The sequence below is a fragment of the Clarias gariepinus genome, chromosome 9, assembly GCF_024256425.1.
Source record: "Clarias gariepinus isolate MV-2021 ecotype Netherlands chromosome 9, CGAR_prim_01v2, whole genome shotgun sequence".
In the NCBI taxonomy this organism is placed as follows: Eukaryota; Metazoa; Chordata; class Actinopteri; order Siluriformes; family Clariidae; genus Clarias; species Clarias gariepinus.
In genome coordinates, this window is record NC_071108.1 from 7172182 (window position 1) to 7192303 (window position 20122).

The 20122-nt window shown below is 42.1% G+C and overlaps 1 pseudogene; it reads left to right on the forward strand.

Moving 5' to 3' along the window:
* Positions 1-2036: 2036 nt before the first annotated feature.
* LOC128530065 (solute carrier family 2, facilitated glucose transporter member 6-like) lies at positions 2037-18874 on the forward strand (annotated as a pseudogene).
* The last annotated feature ends 1248 nt before the right edge of the window (positions 18875-20122 follow it).

The window sequence follows — 20122 nt, forward strand, 5'->3', positions numbered from 1 at the left end:
TAATGAAAACGGCACACTGACAGAGTTCTTGGCAGACTTTGATGTGGTGTTCCTTCTGCTTCTCGGTCAGCAGCCTGGGGACAAACTTGGCAGCAACACAGCGCATGTTCAAATCACATGTGAGGATTGCCTGGACTGTTCCACATGACACATCAGAAATGGCAGCAATGTTGTAGATAATTCCCCCCCATGATTATCATGCACAAGTTGCCAAATGGTTCTCGTTGAAGGTCTTTCTGATCTCTTGTCATCTCCCAGGGATGTTCGTTCGCCCAGTTTCACGCAGAACTTGCTGTCCATGATGAAATAGCAGACGTAGTGATGCACATGGTCAGAATAGCTCCAGTTGCACAGCTCCTGATGTACACAGGTCAATGTATTTTGGCACACTGACTTATGAAGGTTACAAAACTTTAAAAAAGCATATATCATTAGTAGTAATGTAGAAATGGTCAAAATGTTTTAGATTGAACATAGCAGTGCGCAGATGGTAATAGAAGATTGATTAATTTGTGTGTAAGGTTTGAAAGCAAAAGTATGATTTTTTTTTAGAACAGTCTATATTGTACAGTTGTAAATAGAGTGCTTGGTTTTTTATTAAGAGACAGTATATTTTGAATGTTTGCGGTTTTAAAAAACAATGCCAGTTTCAGAAACCATAATTTGTAATAATCCTACATTTTAAAAAAGGTTTGATGCACTGGCTTTTATTTTGGTATATAACTTTTATTTTCAGAATTGAGAAAGCTAGCTGGCACAACACTATTATTAAGATTATTTCAAAAGGGTCTAAAAACTAAGGAGATGTGAAATGACTGGAATTGTTCAACACATTATCAAAACCTGGAAGGATAGTGCTGAACCATCATCTGAAGAATGGAGAAAAAAAAAATCACCAGTTAAAACCAGAGCTATGTTTAATAGTGAAAGTAAGAGCATTCAATACACACAATGTGATGAGAACTCACAGGATTAACAATAAACAGCTGTGTGGCTTCAATTAGAACCTAAAGAACTTTGGACCAGGGTCATGGGGTCTGATGAGTCCAGAGTGAGCCTATTCCACAACGATGGGCATGTCAGGGTAAGAAGGAAAGCACACGGATTGCACCTTTTTTGGCCAAGCAGTGTATAGTAGGCAGTTTTATGCATATGAAAATAAGAGTGTTATAATTGTGGCACGATAGAAAAGGTCAAAGATCAACAACAACATTGTGGCAATATATACAGCCTAGTCAATGCTGATGAAGTGAACAATGATGCTAGCTTCAATTCGGTTTTATGTTTTAATTTATTCAATATAAAATAACTGTACACTTTCAATGAGTAGCTAGAGCACAAGAGCAAGAAATCAAGGATATATAATGTGGAATCCTTTCTAAAACAAACTGATAAAAAAAAACTGGTAGCAGCTTTTTATTCAGTTACACAGACACAGCTTTGAACATATAAGACAGACTTCTTGTAGCAGAGCCAAATAAAAGGGGTCTGAATAATACGCATGTACACATCAATGGACAAATGCTTGAAAAGGTCTGAGGTCCAAGGTTGATTTTTCTTGTGAAAGTTTTTTGTGTTTTGTGAAATTACATTGTGCTTCGTACCTCAGGGCCACCATAGAAAAACATACAGTATATAGAAACGTAATTCAAAAATACATCTATAGACCTGAGCAGCACACCTTTGGGTATATTCAATGTATATTTAAACCACATAATCATCCAGAATAGGTAAGCATTTGACTCTAGCCAAGGCTTTCAGAGTACAAGAAGAGAGATGTGTGTATATATTTTGAAAGCACTTAAACTTAATCACAATTTAAAGCCAAGACTACAGGTTGCACCACACTAGCTTAACATTAAAAACAAAAACCATAAAAGTCTGCATTTATGGGCCTTTATACTTCCTCACATACTTTTGTCTTGCTTGGCATATATGATGTTAAACACAGATGCATAGTCTTGGTTTCACTTTAGTTCATTCTATAGCATTAAGCTGGCATATAGACTGAAAGTCAGAGATTGAGGACACAGGAAGCAATGGCACCAGAAGAGAATGAAACAACTCGACTTCTACTGAATAATCAGAATACACAGGGACAAATAAGGTAGCTTTTAAATAATCTTGTATTTTTATGCTTTTATTTTTTTCTGGCATGTTTAGTCTCCCTATATATTAATATATTTCAATACTTTTTTTATAAATCCTTTACAAAATTATTTTTATAATAGTGCACAATAGATCATTGTTAGCACTGTTTTATTCAGTCAAGTTCCTGTACTGTACACAATACTGAGTGTCCATTGTCCTGAGTACCAATATCAAAATGAATTTTTATGCTATTACTCCCTACCCTCTGTCTGTCTCTGTCTTTCATACGTTTTTTGTCTACTACAAATTTCTATATCAGTTTCCTACCTAAATTTTTTTTAAACAGAAAATACCCAAATGATTTCACTTATTTTATTGCTTTACTTTTTTGCTTTTAAATTTGTTCATATAAACATACATCTAAAAACCAAAATGTTCATTTTACTTAAATTTGGTGACATTTGCTATTATTTTACAAGTGCTTATAAAATAATAATAATAATAAAAAATTACAAAATAAAAACTTTAAACCGATTGCGTAGTAACACATGGGCATGGTTTTCAAACTCGATTTACATATGCTGATCAGCTGATTTGAGCATAATGGATGGGATTTTTTTTTCTTACTAAGGCTCTTGGTTTTATGTGGGTGTGTTTGAGCTCATCAGTTAAGTAATCTGGGTTCAGTTATTTCAACTTTTAATGAACATTCTTAATGGTGCTTTTATCCACTGATATGCAACTAACAGTATAGAGGCATCCATTACTTCTATTTCAGGTGTTAATTACCATCAGGTCGGAGTATTTGGAGTTTGCATGTTCTCCCCATGCTTGGTGGGTTTCCTCTGGGTGCTCAGGTTTCCTCTCACAGTCCAAATACATGCAGATAAGGCTAATTGTTATTAAGAAAAGGGATAGCTCAGTTGTTAATGCATTGGACAACAGTTTGGTAGGTTCCAGGTTCAAACCCCATGACCACCAAAATGCCGCTGTTGGGCCCTTAACCCTCAATAACGACGGCTCTAATTTGAAGTGCTGTTTGTTAATTGGTGATTTGTGAGGCAGATAACTCTAAATGAACTTCTCCTCTGCGGCAGAGGTCAGTTTTGGTTTTGCCTTCCTGTAAAGGTTTTCATGAGAGCCAGTTTCATCATGGTGCTTGATGGGTTTTGCACGTGACAATACTGTTCTTGCAAGAACTGTTTCAAAAAGGTTGCCCTCCTTGTCTTAAAATAACAAATCACTGTTGTTGTTGTTGTTACATACAGTAATTGCCTTATTCGATATGTGTTTATTCCATAGGTTTAAAATCCCCAGTACAGTATTGTTGCAGAATTAAAGTTAAGTTTTAATAGTGTTCTCCGTTTTCCATTCAGCTTCAACAAATTCTCTATCTACAAAACCATCTTTTAAATTAATAAATAGATTGCTGATAGATAACAGACAGGATGTCTGCTGAATTTCGTACTAGGCAACGATTTGTGCTGAAGAAGCATTGTTGCACAGAAGTAGCAAAAGGAGCACACTTCCTGAACCTGTGGCTTTCAAGGCTCTATTCTGCTTTTCCTGTTTTTGACTAGAACCTGTACCCTTTCATCCCATATTAGGTAACAAAGCTTTACGTTATTAGGGGTGCTCTTGTGCATTTTTTCAATTACTCATGGAATTTTTTGTATTATTAACCAGAAGAATCTATATTCGCCATGATTCTGTTCTGTTCTTTAGAGTTGATCTGTGTTGCTGGTGTGAGAACAGCTTCCTTCGCTGTAAGCACTGCCACAAAGAGTTTTGTTAAAAGAACATTTATTTTTAGTTTTACACCAACACAACATTAGTTCCTTAAGGTGGGGAAGTGGTGGTGTAATTTTGCCTTTGTTGGCATGCACTATTGTTTTAACATGTTTCAGTATTTTGAATAAAGTCTCTTTATTCATTACCCTGAGTATTAACTGTCAGATGCATATTTTTTGCCCGGAACATTAAGTTTTGTGTATATTGATTGTCCTAAGTATTGTATGTTTTGTGACACTGCAGTGTTTTGTGTTGAGTTTTGGTTCTGAGGCTCTTGATTTGACTTTTACCTACTGACGGATAAAGTACTGTACATAAATCCTCTACTTGCATAAAAGTAGAGATACACCAGGTAAAATCTTGCCCATGTGAAAGTAAAAGTTCTCCATTTCCATTTCTTTTTGAGTACAAAGGACACTCAACTTCAAAGTACTTAAGTACTAAGTTAAACATACTGTACTAAGGTTGTATTAACTCACAGTAGTCTCTCTCTCACTCTTTTCTCTCTCATTCATTCTGCTTTGTTGCTGTCTGCAACTACCACTGCTTCAGATTTCAAACACCTGCTACATGGTTAAGCATTTCATGGAGGGATAAGCCAAATAACACAATAATCCCTAATAGTCAGCAGGTGATGGTATTCCTGATGGAAAACTACCCACAACTGTAGTTACATACAGTCACACTACTGTACCATGCCGAAATCCAGTGAAATAGAAAGTACAGATATTTGCAGTAGTGGAGTAAAAGTAAAAGTGTTTATTTTTAGAGGGCATTTAATAAGTAAGTTTTAATTTGTGCTGTCAACTTGTTTCTCTGTAGAACTGGCAGGCTCTACTTTGCGGCCTTTTCGGCTGCTCTGGGCAGTTTTATTTTTGGATATGCCATGGTACTTCCTTCCGCGGTGATTCCACAGCTTCAGGAGGATGATGATCCACATCTGCACATGGATGTTAATCAGATTTCTTGGTTTGGAGTAAGAGCAGCTTGTTCAAATATCCTAAATTGGATTAAGCATACTGTATATAAACAATAACCAGTACATGTAACATGTACAGTGGGTATAGAAAAGAAGCCCCCCCCCGCCCACCCTTGAAATAATCTCATTTTGTTGAGACACATTTTTTGTTTTATCCTTCTTTACGTACTCAGTGAAACTTTTAGCATCCATGTGAAAAATATTACACCAACATGTCAGGAAAAAGTAGAAAAAAATAAAAACAGAATCACTGATATGGAAAAGGATCACCCCCCTCCTAAAAATGATTTATAAACTCATTCAGGTGAAGCTAATCACCTTTTCAATGGCATATAAAGATTTGCTTTGCAAAATAATTTTGCAAGTCCTTTGAGTCCTATTTGACCATGACACCTTTTTCTATGTGGCATCAGAATCGTCATGGTGCATTTGGTGCTTTATGGTGCAAGAGACTACAATGCTTCAACTTTTTATGCTTTTGCTAATCAAAATGAGCACAAGGACTGATCCCGGGTAAATACACATTACATGTGAAAGTCAAATGGCTTTGTGTGCCATTCAGAAGGTGACTATTTTCACCTGATTGAATTTACAAGTCATTTTAGAAGGAGTGTGATCCTTTCCCAAATCAGTGATTCTGTATTTAATTTAAAAAAAATCTGATATGTTAGTGTTATAGCTTTCACCTGGATGTTAAAAGTTGCACTGAGTAAATACACCTGGATAAAAAGAAAAACTATTTCTGTCTTCTTTTTAGGCTGAAAATGAAATAAAATTATGTTAAAGAGTGGGTGATTCTTTTCTATATACACTGTACAGAATATACATTAAATTACGTGACATAAGCCTATCTAATAAAGTTGCTTACCTTTTCTTTTACTGTATGACTGCACTTATTTCTCCACATTTAACCAAAATGTACCACTCATACAATACAGGCATCCAACAAATCTGACTGTAATTCTGCTCTATTTGTTGAATAGTCGATTTTTTCGATTGGAGTTATAGTAGGAGGGCTAAGTGCCATGGTGATGAATGACAAATTTGGAAGGAAACACAGCATCATGATATCCGCAATTCCATCTACAGCAGGGTTTCTCATAATGGCTCTAGCGAGAAACTGGGTGCAGCTTTTTCTTGGCAGATTGTTCACAGGTGTCGCTGCTGGCATTGCATCCAGCTCCATTCCTGTAGGTACAATTCTGGCTTTAAACAACAAATTTTTGTGTTTTTTTTTTAACACTTCCCAAATAAGTACCAGAAGCTCTGTAATGGTTTGTATAAGTATGCTCAAAGTTTCTGTCACAATACTGAAATAGTTTAAATAGTATAATTTTTGAATACTGTATAATGTGTAAATCTAATGAAAAAAAAATAATAATAAAGTTGATTTCAAAATGTGTAAAAGTTTCAGTACCTTTGGCACTGTAGTTGGCAGGAAGGTATAAGGACATGTTTAGCCAGAGCAGAGTGCATTAAACCCCTCAATGACCATGTGCATACAATTTCAAGATCTTAGCATAAAATATACTGTATCTGGAAATTTTAATGTTGCAGATCTACGTGTCAGAGATTTCACATCCAGGGCTGAGAGGAAAGCTTGGATCTGCTCCTCAGAACATGATGGTCATTGGAGGTCTAGCACTCTATGCTCTTGGTAAGTAAAACACCATCTAATGTACCTTTTTGTTATTTTTTTTATTCTGTACAGAACTATATTAGTGGTCTGCCACGTATTTTGCTGTTGGTTCTAAAAATACTCACTTCATGAGAAATGTATGACACGTGAAGCTGCAGTGCAAAAATACATGTACAGTACAGTAATCTTGTGGGTCTTGTTTTACATCCTGTAGGCATTCGACTGATACTCTAACATCAGTGCAACACCTTTGCCTGTCAATGATCTAAGAAGGATTTTTTTTTCTCCCCATACAGGCCTGGTTATGTCATGGCGGTCACTGGCAATATTTGGCGAATGTCCAGGTCTGCTTATGGTAATCCTCCTGTTTAAAATGCCAAACTCACCACGTTACCTCATCATCAAACACAAACGTGACGAGGCTATCAAGGCCCTGAAAATGCTTAGGGGCCCTGATTCAAACTACATAGAAGAACTTGATCAAATTCAGCAGAGTGTCAATTCCCAGGTAAAAACAAACAGGAGGGTAATAGAGATGATCTGTTGTATTAAAAAAAAAAAAAACTCAAAGTACCTTTACTCCACTGTAACCTAAATGAACGCCTCAATTCAGTTTAATTTAATTTTATATGTACTGTATTGCGCTTTCAACAATGATCATTGTCGCTAAGCAGCTTTACAAAATTAAACAAATACTGTATGGATGTCATGAACGGGGTGTTGTGGCAGGTGTTGAACGCCGTGGGCGGAAGGAGCAGGCATAGAGGCAGAGGGGTGGTGTAACCAAAAGGAGTCTTTTAATTAAGGGTAAACACAAAGTATAAATAAAGATACAAACAAAGGAACAAACAAACTCAAACCATACTTAACTTTGTGCTAACAGGGGCTCTCTGGCAAGACACAGACAGGGGAACAAACACCCGCCCTGTGGCGAGACACAGGCAGGGGGAGACACAAAACTCGCCCTGTGGCGAGACACAGGCAAAGGAAGACACGTAACACACCCTGTGACGAGACACAGGCAGGGGGACAAACGTAACACGTCCTGTGGCGAGACACAGGCAGGGAGACAAACACATAACAGGACACAAACTATGCGTGGAGCTGAAACTGGACACTAGAGAGAAGGGGAGACACTAGAGAGAGGGGGAGACCGGACGAGGGCTAAAGACATGGCAATCAGCTAGGCATGGCTTTTAGCTAAACATGGTTAAGCAGTGCTTAACCATGGCAGTTAGCTACACATACACCTAGCTAAGCATGTCTTTAGCCCCAACATGCACTAAGCTACACTTACCTAATAGCTTAACACACACTAGGGAATGGGGGCACAGAAACACAGACAAGGGATACCCAGTGGCTAGGCTAGGGGACCTTCAACGACTAGGCTAGGGGACCATCAAAAGACTAGGCTAGGGGACCATCAAAAGACTAGGCTGAGATCACATCAAAGACTAGGCTGAGATCACATCAAAGACTAGGCTAAGGACACAAAGGCTAGGCTCACTGGGCAACTAGGGAGGTAGGAAACACAGGACAGCTAGAGACACAAAGGGGCTATGGCTAGAAGCATGCTAGTTACTGTAACACAATATAGATCTTAGCTGAACACGCTCCTAGCCAAACACACACCTAACTACTTACCTGCTCTAGCTAACCACAAGAACACAGGAGGACAGGACTGAATCAGCTCCACTAACACAGACACACACAAGATACACAGAAACATTGCCAATAAGAGAGCCCAAGTCAACACAACTAAAATCAAAGTACAAACTAAACAGATAACAAAACAGAACAAACCAAAATGCCCACATAAATGACAGTGGTGGTACCAAAAATGCTCGACCCAGTTTCCCAGTCTAAGCAGCTATTTATAGATTGATGGCTACCTCGGTTCAGGTGTGCACCCGCATCACCTGACCGAGGTGCCTGCTGGGAAACTGAGTCGGCCAACAAAACTACAAAATAAAAACAGTGGCCTCTAGTGGCGGACCCTTACAGTACCCCCCCCCTTAAACCGCTCCTCCGGAGCGCTATTGGTGATTCCGGGGCACTTCCCTGGTGTCCCGTGTCCTTTTACCCGACCCCGACGGGCTAGCTCCCATAGTCAACTGTGTGGCGGAGGCAGCACCGGATCATTGTTATAGGCCGGGCGGAGGGGGCAGCACTGTATTGCTCTGGGAAGTAGAGCCCCTGAAGACAGTGCTGAGTTGTCCCCCAATCCGGGCGGCCGATGCAGTACTGGCTTTTCCTCCGCCGTGCAGCGGTGGGTGCCCGACATCGAAGCCGGGTGCTGGACGCTGTGCTGGGGTGTCGCTCTGAAGGTGGCAAGCCTTGAATAAGGGCTACTGGAAGAAGGTGGGGGTAAAAGGTGGGGGCCTCCACCTGAGGCTTGCTGGTGCGGCTGGGACCTCCACGAGGCGCTCGGCGATGGCTGCTGCTGCTGCTGGGACCTCGCCGTGAGGCTCGGCGATGGCTGCTGCTGGGACCTCGCCGTGAGGCTCGGCGATGGCTGCTGCAGCGGTGGCCTCGCCGTGAGGCTCGGCGATGGCTGCTGCAGCGGTGGCCTCGCCGTGAGGCTCGAAGCGTGCTGCTGCAGCGGTGGCCTCGCCGTGAGGCTCGAAGCGTGCTGCTGCAGCGGTGGCCTCGCCGTGAGGCTCGAAGCGTGCTGCTGCAGCGGTGGCCTCGCCGTGAGGCTCGGCGATGGCTGCTGCAGAGGTGGCCTCGCCGTGAGGCTCGGCGATGGCTGCTGCAGCGGTGGCCTCGCCGTGAGGCTCGGCGATGGCTGCTGCAGCGGTGGCCTCGCCGTGAGGCTCGGCGCGTGCTGCTGCAGCGGTGGCCTCGCCGTGAGGCTCGAAGCGTGCTGCTGCAGCGGTGGCCTCGCCGTGAGGCTCGAAGCGTGCTGCTGCAGCGGTGGCCTCGCCGTGAGGCTCGAAGCGTGCTGCTGCAGCGGTGGCCTCGCCGTGAGGCTCGAAGCGTGCTGCTGCAGCGGTGGCCTCGCCGTGAGGCTCGAAGCGTGCTGCTGCAGCGGTGGCCTCGCCGTGAGGCTCGAAGCGTGCTGCTGCAGCGGTGGCCTCGCCGTGAGGCTCGAAGCGTGCTGCTGCAGCGGTGGCCTCGCCGTGAGGCTCGAAGCGTGCTGCTGCAGCGGTGGCCTCGCCGTGAGGCTCGAAGCGTGCTGCTGCAGCGGTGGCCTCGCCGTGAGGCTCGAAGCGTGCTGCTGCAGCGGTGGCCTCGCCGTGAGGCTCGAAGCGTGCTGCTGCAGCGGTGGCCTCGCCGTGAGGCTCGAAGCGTGCTGCTGCAGCGGTGGCCTCGCCGTGAGGCTCGAAGCGTGCTGCTGCAGCGGTGGCCTCGCCGTGAGGCTCGAAGCGTGCTGCTGCAGCGGTGGCCTCGCCGTGAGGCTCGAAGCGTGCTGCTGCAGCGGTGGCCTCGCCGTGAGGCTCGAAGCGTGCTGCTGCAGCGGTGGCCTCGCCGTGAGGCTCGAAGCGTGCTGCTGCAGCGGTGGCCTCGCCGTGAGGCTCGAAGCGTGCTGCTGCAGCGGTGGCCTCGCCGTGAGGCTCGAAGCGTGCTGCTGCAGCGGTGGCCTCGCCGTGAGGCTCGAAGCGTGCTGCTGCAGCGGTGGCCTCGCCGTGAGGCTCGAAGCGTGCTGCTGCAGCGGTGGCCTCGCCGTGAGGCTCGAAGCGTGCTGCTGCAGCGGTGGCCTCGCCGTGAGGCTCGAAGCGTGCTGCTGCAGCGGTGGCCTCGCCGTGAGGCTCGAAGCGTGCTGCTGCAGCGGTGGCCTCGCCGTGAGGCTCGAAGCGTGCTGCTGCAGCGGTGGCCTCGCCGTGAGGCTCGAAGCGTGCTGCTGCAGCGGTGGCCTCCCCGTGAGGCTCGAAGCGTGCTGCTGCAGCGGTGGCCTCCCCGTGAGGCTGACGCTTTAAAGTCCCAGCCCCCTCTGCTATGCCTTGGGGTCGAGCATTCTGTCATGAACGGGGTGTTGTGGCAGGTGTTGAACGCCGTGGGCGGAAGGAGCAGGCATAGAGGCAGAGGGGTGGTGTAACCAAAAGGAGTCTTTTAATTAAGGGTAAACACAAAGTATGAATAAAGATACAAACAAAGGAACAAACAAACTCAAACCATACTTAACTTTGTGCTAACAGGGGCTCTCTGGCAAGACACAGACAGGGGAACAAACACAGGCAGGGGGAGACACAAAACACGCCCTGTGGCGAGACACAGGCGGGGGAGACACAAAACACGCCCTGTGGCGAGACACAGGCAGGGGGACAAACGTAACACGTCCTGTGGCGAGACACAGGCAGGGAGACAAACACATAACAGGACACAAACTATGCGTGGAGCTGAAACTGGACACTAGAGAGAAGGGGAGACACTAGAGAGAAGGAGAGACGGGACGAGGGCTAAAGACATGGCAATCAGCTAGGCATGGCTTTTAGCTAAACATGGTTAAGCAGTGCTTAACCATGGCAGTTAGCTACACATACACCTAGCTAAGCATGTCTTTAGCCCCAACATGCACTAAGCTACACTTACCTAATAGCTTAACACACACTAGGGAATGGGGGCACAGAAACACAGACAAGGGATACCCAGTGGCTAGGCTAGGGGACCATCAAAAGGCTAGGCTAGGGGACCATCAAAAGGCTAGGCTAGGGGACCATCAAAAGGCTAGGCTAGGGGACCATCAAAAGGCTAGGCTAGGGGACCATCAAAAGGCTAGGCTAGGGGACCATCAAAAGGCTAGGCTAGGGGACCATCAAAAGGCTAGGCTAGGGGACCATCAAAAGGCTAGGCTAGGGGACCATCAAAAGGCTAGGCTAGGGGACCATCAAAAGGCTAGGCTAGGGGACCATCAAAAGGCTAGGCTAGGGGACCATCAAAAGGCTAGGCTAGGGGACCATCAAAAGGCTAGGCTGAGATCACATCAAAAGGCTAGGCTGAGATCACATCAAAGGCTAGGCTGAGATCACATCAAAGGCTAGGCTGAGATCACATCAAAGGCTAGGCTGAGATCACATCAAAGGCTAGGCTGAGATCACATCAAAGGCTAGGCTGAGATCACATCAAAGACTAGGCTAAGGACACAAAGGCTAGGCTCACTGGGCAACTAGGGAGGTAGGAAACACAGGACAGCTAGAGACACAAAGGGGCTATGGCTAGAAGCATGCTAGTTACTGTAACACAATATAGATCTTAGCTAAACACGCTCCTAGCCAAACACACACCTAACTACTTACCTGCTCTAGCTAACCACAAGAACACAGGAGGACAGGACTGAATCAGCTCCACTAACACAGACACACACAAGATACACAGAAACACTGCCAATAAGAGAGCCCAAGTCAACACAACTAAAATCAAAGTACAAACTAAACAGATAACAAAACAGAACAAACCAAAATGCCCACATAAATGACAGTGGTGGTACCAAAAATGCTCGACCTAGTTTCCCAGTCTAAGCAGCTATTTATAGATTGATGGCTACCTCGGTTCAGGTGTGCACCCGCATCACCTGACCGAGGTGCCTGCTGGGAAACTGAGTCGGCCAACAAAACTACAAAATAAAAACAGTGGCCTCTAGTGGTGGACCCTTACAATGGAATTCAATTTAAAAGATCTAAGGACATATATTTGAAATTATGATTATACACTATTTAATTCAATTCAATTCAATTAAATTTTATTTCTATAGCGCTTTTAGCAATTTTCATTGCCGCAAAGCAGCTTTACACAGTCAAAAGAATTATTTAAGTTAGTATGAAATGTGAATTTGTATGAATCAAAATGGTCAGTTTGTCCCTGGTGAGCAAGCCGAGGGCGACAGTGGCAAGGAAAAACTCCCTGAGATGGTAATAGGAAGAAACCTTGAGAGGAACCAGACTCAACAGGGAACCCATCCTCATTTGGGTGAAACAGAAAGCAGTAAATGATCTGCATTTATACAGTGTGTAGGGTGGGAGGCAGTTCAGCTATAATAGCTGATGTTAATTGATGTTAATATGGAGTCCAGGTAGTTATTGAAGACCCAGGTAGACTTGTAAGAAGTTCCAGTCATGAACTATCGAACTGTCAAGTCCCCAGAGAAACAGTTGCCAACACCAGGCAAGGCCAGATCCATTTTCTAGGTAGAGAGAACCATCCCCAGACACCAGACGCATCCCAGAAAGACACACGGAGCATCCATGTGACGAGATCTTCAGCCAGAAGCGGGGCACCAGGATGGGTCAGACAGGTCCGGAGGGCAGCGGGAGTCTGGATCACTGGCAGCTCAGGAACGACATGTGTAGCTCGACAGAGAGAGAGAGAAAGAGTGAAAGTGGGAGACAGGAGGAGAGAGGAAAGAGAAAGGGTGGGGGAAGAGAAGAAGAGGAGAGATGGCAGTTAGGTATGGTCACAGTCACACAATGTATAATGTGAATGTATATTAACTGTAGAGTGCAAGCAGAGACTCCGGCAGGACTAACTATGACAGCATAACTAAAAGGGAGAGCCAGAAGGAAACACAAACATGAGGGCTTCCTGACATGTAAAGCAAACAATCACCTCACCGTCAGCAAACCTGAGTGATCAATGAGAGTGAGGAAGACAGCATCCAAACATACCAGTTCACCATAATACTCTACGTCCATGAGTCCCCCAGATCTGCTCCTTTACCTATGGCAAATCTATTTATAAAAATGCTTGGCTAAATAAATAGGTTTTTAGCCTGGACTTAAACACTGAGACTGTGTCTGAGTCCCGAACACTATTTGGAAGACTATTCCATAATTTCGGGGCTTTGTAAGAAAAAGCTCTGCCCCCAGCGGTATTTTTCATAATACGCGGTACTGACAAGCAGCCTGCATCCTTTGATCGAAGTAGGCGTGGCGGATCGTAAGACACTAGCAGTTCACTCAGGTACTGCGGTGCGAGACATTTAATGCTTTATATGTCAAGAGTAGTATTTTAAAATCGATGCGAAATTTCACAGGGAGCCAATGGAGTGAAGATAAGATAGGGGTGACGTGCTCATATCTTCTGGTTCTAGTGAGGACTCTCGCTGCTGCATTCTGGACTAGCTGAAGCTTATTTATGCATCTAGCTGAACAAAAGAATGCTATCCTGGTAATATTATCAACATGAGCTTCAAATGAAAGGCTGGAATCAATAATCACACCAAGGTCTTTCACTGTTGCATTTGATGGAACAGAAAGGCCATTTAAAGTTACAATGTGATCTAAAATTTTACTCCTAGCTGTATGCGGTCCTATGACTAGAACTTCTGTCTTATCCGGATTTAGCAGAAGGAAGTTAATTAGCATCCAATTTCTTATGTCCTGCACACATTGCTCAATTTTAGTAAGCTGTTTTTTCTCATCAGGTTTTGCTGAGACATATAACTGTGTATCGTCAGCATAACAATGAAAACTAATACCATGCTTACGGATTATGTTGCCCAGAGGAAGCATGTAAAGGGAAAAAAGCAGTACTACTTTTGAACAGTAGTGTATATCAGGTTGTCCCTAACAAATGTGGCAAAATAAAAATCCCTGAGATGACACTATGAAGAAACCAGACTCAATAAGGAACTCATTCTCATTTGGGTGATTGTTTCACTAGTGCTTGATACTGTCAAGGCACAAAGTTTGCTCAGTACATTAGAGCCATGACTGGACTGCTTGCTTCACGTCTGGCCTCCCAGGAACCTTTTAATAGCCCAAACATGTGGAAATGGCTTGGAGTGAGACACAACTGTAATAATTCCCAGCTAAGTCCCTGTAATATGCAAGTGGTATTTGTGAATGGTTGTGTGTACAGTTCCCATAGACAGATGCGTCTTTTCCACAAGCTGGCAAGGATTTATCCATAAATATTTAAAGATCAGAAGGTCCACTCTGTGAATATTCACAGGAATGATTGCAGTCATCCCCATCTCATCTCATTACTGTATTGGTCTTGACGTCTTCTGTAACTGTAAATCGTTTTTTACACATTTATTTACCAGAGATTTAATCACAAATCCTGGTTTAAAATAAATGCCCCTCCTTTTATTTATAGCCTAAGCTATTCACTTATTGCTTAAACATTAAAATCTATATGTTGATGATATTTCGTAATTTTTTCCAAATCTAGTTAAAAACTCTGGTGAAATGTAACAATTTAATCTGTCCAACAGACTGGATGGCAGTGGTCAGATCTTACGAATCCATTCTACTACAAGCCCATCTTGATCTGTGTATTCCTAAGAATCTTTCAGCAGATGACGGGCATTACACCCATCCTGGTTTATCTGGAGCCGATCTTTGAAAAAACTGTTGTTGTGCTGGTATGTCACTTCAAAAAACAACAACTATTGAATCAGTATACAGATGATGGCATGACATTTGTGTATATCAGAACGAATTTGCCTGTTAAATTTGTTTAACGCTCATGTTATATTTTCCCAATATACTGTCTTTATCTAGAAACCTGAGTACGATGCAGCCATAGTGGGACTCGTTCGACTGATCCCTGGTATAATCATAGCCTTTCTCATGAACAAAGCTGGCAGGAAAACTCTGCTCTACATATCAGGTTTATTCTTATGTGACCTAGCTTAACCTTCACCATAATGAAAATGCTTTTTCATTCTGCAATATTAATCATATAGAAATAGTAAAGTATTCTCTATACATTTTCAGCATTTATAATGTATCTAGCTATGACGGTATTGACTATCTACACCCACAAAACACCATGTGATTCTGGGAACGTTACTGCTGAGGTCGGGTCTGCAACACAGCCATTTGGAATGATGACTGGTTTTAAGTTGAACTCTGACACACTTATTCCCCTCATCAGCATCATGTTTATTGTATTTGGTGAGTACTTGGTTTTCACACCAGAAGCAAAATTTCACACCACAGCTTGATAATCGTACAAACCACAATCAAGGTGTTGTATAAAGGAAATAAACACAGTATCGTGAAGTGATATTTTCCTCTTATACCACAGCAATTTACAGTAGAAATAACTAATTAAATTTAGCAGTTGGCATACTTTAGGTTTAAATCATTTTTTATTAAGGTATTCACTTAAATAATCTAAAAGATATTGTTACAAACCAAGTTTTTAGTTATAAACCAAAATTAACAAACCAAATAACAAATTTGTCCAATTTCTTTACCACGAGGAATCTAATTTTTTCCAAATGTAGTACCTTAACCAATTCTTCCAGCCATAATTTAGCTGACGGGGTTTCTGTCATTTTCCAAAACCTTAGGATAAGTTTATTTGCCACAATAAGTCCATAGGACAACAGTTGTTTTTGAGATTGTTGGAGTGACATGATTTCATCAGAAATCCCAAATACTTTCAATACATTCAATCATATATATTCAGTTATTCAATCCATAGATTTGAATAATTTTGTACTTGTTGAATGTAAGCATGTTTACAAATGTAAATTCAAGTACAATCCGTATAATATATATACATGTAGTGCTGTTAATCGATTAAAAGAAATTAATCTTTTGGTAATGGTGATATATCTGGTGCATTTTTAAAAATAATAACAATTAATATATCGTGAATAAACCATATCTGCTTGATTGCTTCCTAAAAATCATGTACAGATGAATTTTGACTGCTACTGCTTTCTTTACCATTTTCCAATAGTTTTCTACTGGGTTTGGGTCTGAAGATGTCCCAGGCCATGGCTCTAGAAGCTGAATACCATTGTCATATTGACAGGTTTTTATTGGTCTTTCAGATGATTAGCATGTCAGCCAGATATGCTAGAACTAATTAGTGAAATTGCATGTTTTGTGCACAGGGAGACCTATAATATATGACTAATGCTGGATTAATACCATTAGCCATCACTGTATGTGGGATCAGTTGTCCCAAGAAGCCTCCTTGTAGCATATGCTGATGGACTTTGGGGTGAGTCTCAGGCAGCAAGGTCATCTCATACTGTGCTAGTACACAGACAGGCACCTGGCACAATTTCGCTTGCCATAGGCAAAACACAGAGGGGTGGTTCTGTTTATTGAGGCGGGATGTTTGAGCGAATTGTCTTAATTTGATGCTCTGATCAAGTCTAGCAGTATCTCTATGGATTAGCTATTATTGTCCTCCAAAATCCCCAAAAAAGCCCCCCCAAAAAAAGGATAATAAATTTCAAATGAAAACAATGCACTATAGTTACAAACTGATCTCACAGATTTTTTATACCGTTTATACTGTACAGGGCCTAGGCCAGGGTGCCAATCCATTGAAGGGAACACACACAAACACACACACACACACACACACAAAATCCCAATTTGCGATTGTTAATGAATTAAACAGCACTGTGTTTTGTATAATTAAAATTATTAATGTTCTTATATGTCCTCTGAGCAGGTTACGCAATAGGCTGGGGTTCGATCACATGGCTGCTGATGTCGGAGATTCTGCCCATGAGAGTGCGTGGTGTTGTTTCAGGCGTGTGTGTGATGGTCAGCTATATCACTGCTTTTGTGCTGACAGAGGTCTTCATGCAGGCCGTGGTAAATTTCTTGTTAGGATGGTCAAACAAGAATTAAAAACTATGAATTCCAATTATATTTTTAAACTTACTTTGAAACTTTTCTCCATTACAGAATGCATTTGGACTCTATGGACCTTTTCTTGTTTTCTCTGTGTTCTGTGTGATAGCCATCATATTCACAGCCAAGTGTGTGCCTGAAACGAAAGGGCGGACGCTGGAGGAAATTGAGGACTATTTCAGAACTTGATATACCTTCACCGTGGCTGAAAAAAAAAAAAAAAAAACTATTAGATTAAAAGCCTTGCAGTTTTTCTAATGTCAATTTAAAATTTGTCTGTTTTCCTAATAAAAATTATATATTTTTTGGAATGTGATAGAAATGGTCCTGTATATTGTTGCCATTCTTCAATTGAACCTCCAGTGTAGCACTGTATAGACAAGACTTTTAGCACAGAACGAGAAGAATGACGTTTATCTAATTTTTCCATCATAAATGAACAGTAGAGCTTTCCTTCAGAGAGGAGGTCACTGGCCTTTCCTTCACTTCACAACTACTACAATGAATCACTTGTAGCCCATTTCTTCTCACAGGTTGTTGAGTGACCTCTACTTTCTTGTTACAGTAACTACAGTGTAAGAGCCACATTCTGGTGAGGAGCTCATCTCAAATAGCAGTTCAATGACAAAACTTAAGGACCTCTAAAGTGGCAGCCTCACCACACTACACCAATCAGCCATTAGAATATAACCACCCGCCTAATACGAGGTGCGTTCATAGAATTGTTATTAAAAAAAAAATTGTAATGAAAATGAACGTTGGTCGTGAGCTTAGTCCTTCCACCTAAAGCGACACATTTCTCCAAACGATGGATGAGTTCCACCTCGGTAATCACCTCAAACACCTGCCACAAAGTGGTTTCTTTAAAGTGCCCCTATTATGCCATTTTAAATGTTGCTAATATTGCTTAATAAGTCTTTTAAAACAGGTTTACATGTATGCAAGGTTAAAAAACACTTTAGTTTTCTCCAAAAATAGATTAAATTTTACCCTCATTTCTAAATGATTCTTAAACGACTCGTGTAAAGCAGTTCAAAGATTCAGTCTGTGATTGATCAGATGGCGCGGTGATTTATGACTGGTCTACCGCTACAGCGTGTGTCGGAAAACGAAACACCCATGACCATAACTCAACGCTGTTTAATGAACAGCTAATTTTATATTAACTGTGGCTACAAAAATCGAGAGCTCTTTTATCTTTGTGTCTGTGTTGCGTTAAAAGGCTGGTGAGCAAAAAGGACAAACACAAACAAGTAGATAAAGCAAACGTTTTACAAAACTAAATAAAGTAAACGAAAAAGGTGCACCACAACCAAACAAAGATATAAACAATATTTACAAACTACATATAATAAACGATAAGTGTATGTGAACGCTAGTGAGTGGAAAATGTCAGAAGTCCATGCTTATTGTATGTGTGTTATCCGAGTATACCGAGTATGGTTCGGTCTCACCGGGGTTAATCGGTTAGTCCGGGAGGCTGATGACGAAGGGTTAGAAGTCGGGGAATATGTCAAGTCAAAGATAATCTGGTTAAAAAATCTTCAAAAGAAAATTATTCACAGCAATCTCTCCTTCTTTCGCCCAAACAAATAACGCCAGCGCTGGTCCAGCATTACTACTCATGCTAGAAGCATTCGCACTTCACATGTGTGTTTTTTTCCCCTCGGGGCGCCATAGAAGGGCATGGGGCATGCACACTTCCCGAGTTTGATGCATTTTTGCTGTAAGGGCATGGAGCATGCGCACTTCGCGTGTGTGTGTTTTTCCCCTCAGGGCGCTGTAGAAGATGGGTCATGCGCACTTCGCGACCTCTTTAAGTGATGGGAGAGAAGTAACACACTGAGTGCTAGGTTTGGGGAGTAAAAGAGATAAGGTTTCACTATTTCGTGAGCTGAATGAGGTGGCGCGTTGTCATGAAGAAGGCGCACTTCAATCATTTCAATCAGAAGCGCCATTTTGGTTTTGCCCCTCTAATGGTATTGTGCAGGACTATGCCACAGGTTTTTTAACTAGAAGAAATTAACATTAACATATTCATTAGATTTTCTTGTTTTTTTCATACAATAATCAAATTTTTTTGACTGCCCCTTTGAATACAGTAGGTCCCCCCTTTTGCCACCAAAACAGTAATCCATTGAATTCTGACATCATTAAACTTTTCATCAATTTGATTTACGCTTGCAATGCCACTGAATCAGAATACACAGGCCAGCCTCCACTTCCTACATGGATCCTTGGCCCCTCATGGGTCTGTCACCTTTATCACAGTAGTTACAGTTACAATATCGCGTTACACTGACGCCTGGAAGTGGGTGGGATATATTAGGCAGCAAGTGAACATTTCGTCCCTAAAGTTAATGTTTCGGAGCAAGAATAAGGATATGATCCATTTTTACAAGTGCCAAATTGTGATGGCAGGATGACTGGCTCAGAGCAACTCCAAAACTGCTGGAAACCGCCAACAGGGTCATGGGAGATCAAGGTTCATTGATGCACTTGGGGAGAGAAGGCTCATCCATGTAGTCTGGTCCAACACAACATCGACTCTAGCTCAATTTGCTGAAAAGGTTAATGCTGGTTCATATTAAACGGTATCAGAAAACACAGGTCATTACTGTTGGGTTGCAGAAGTAGGGTCTACTAAATATTAGGCAGGTGGTCATAATGTTATGGCTAATCGTTATATTTACTGAATAGTTGTAAAAAGAGGCTGGACAGAGATTTCTCTATTTTTTACAGACAGACCCAGTTTTAGCAGATTCAACCATGAAATGTTTGTTAACGGATTAGATGAGTGATCTTTAAATTAGCTGTTTATTTATTTATTTATTTTTAGTATAAATGACAAGTAAATTTCAAGTAACAACAATCTGGTCAATCGCAATTTTCTTTTATTTTAAAAGAACCATAAAACTACACTTATAACTGAATAATTTAAAGATTTTTTTTTAATTCAGAACAATAGGACTGAAAATTAATCATGTCCCTACATAGAAGGAACTGCTGAAAATGAGCCAAGGATAATAAGAGTTTTTGCATGGGGTGATTGTCAGAAGATAGATGATGCAA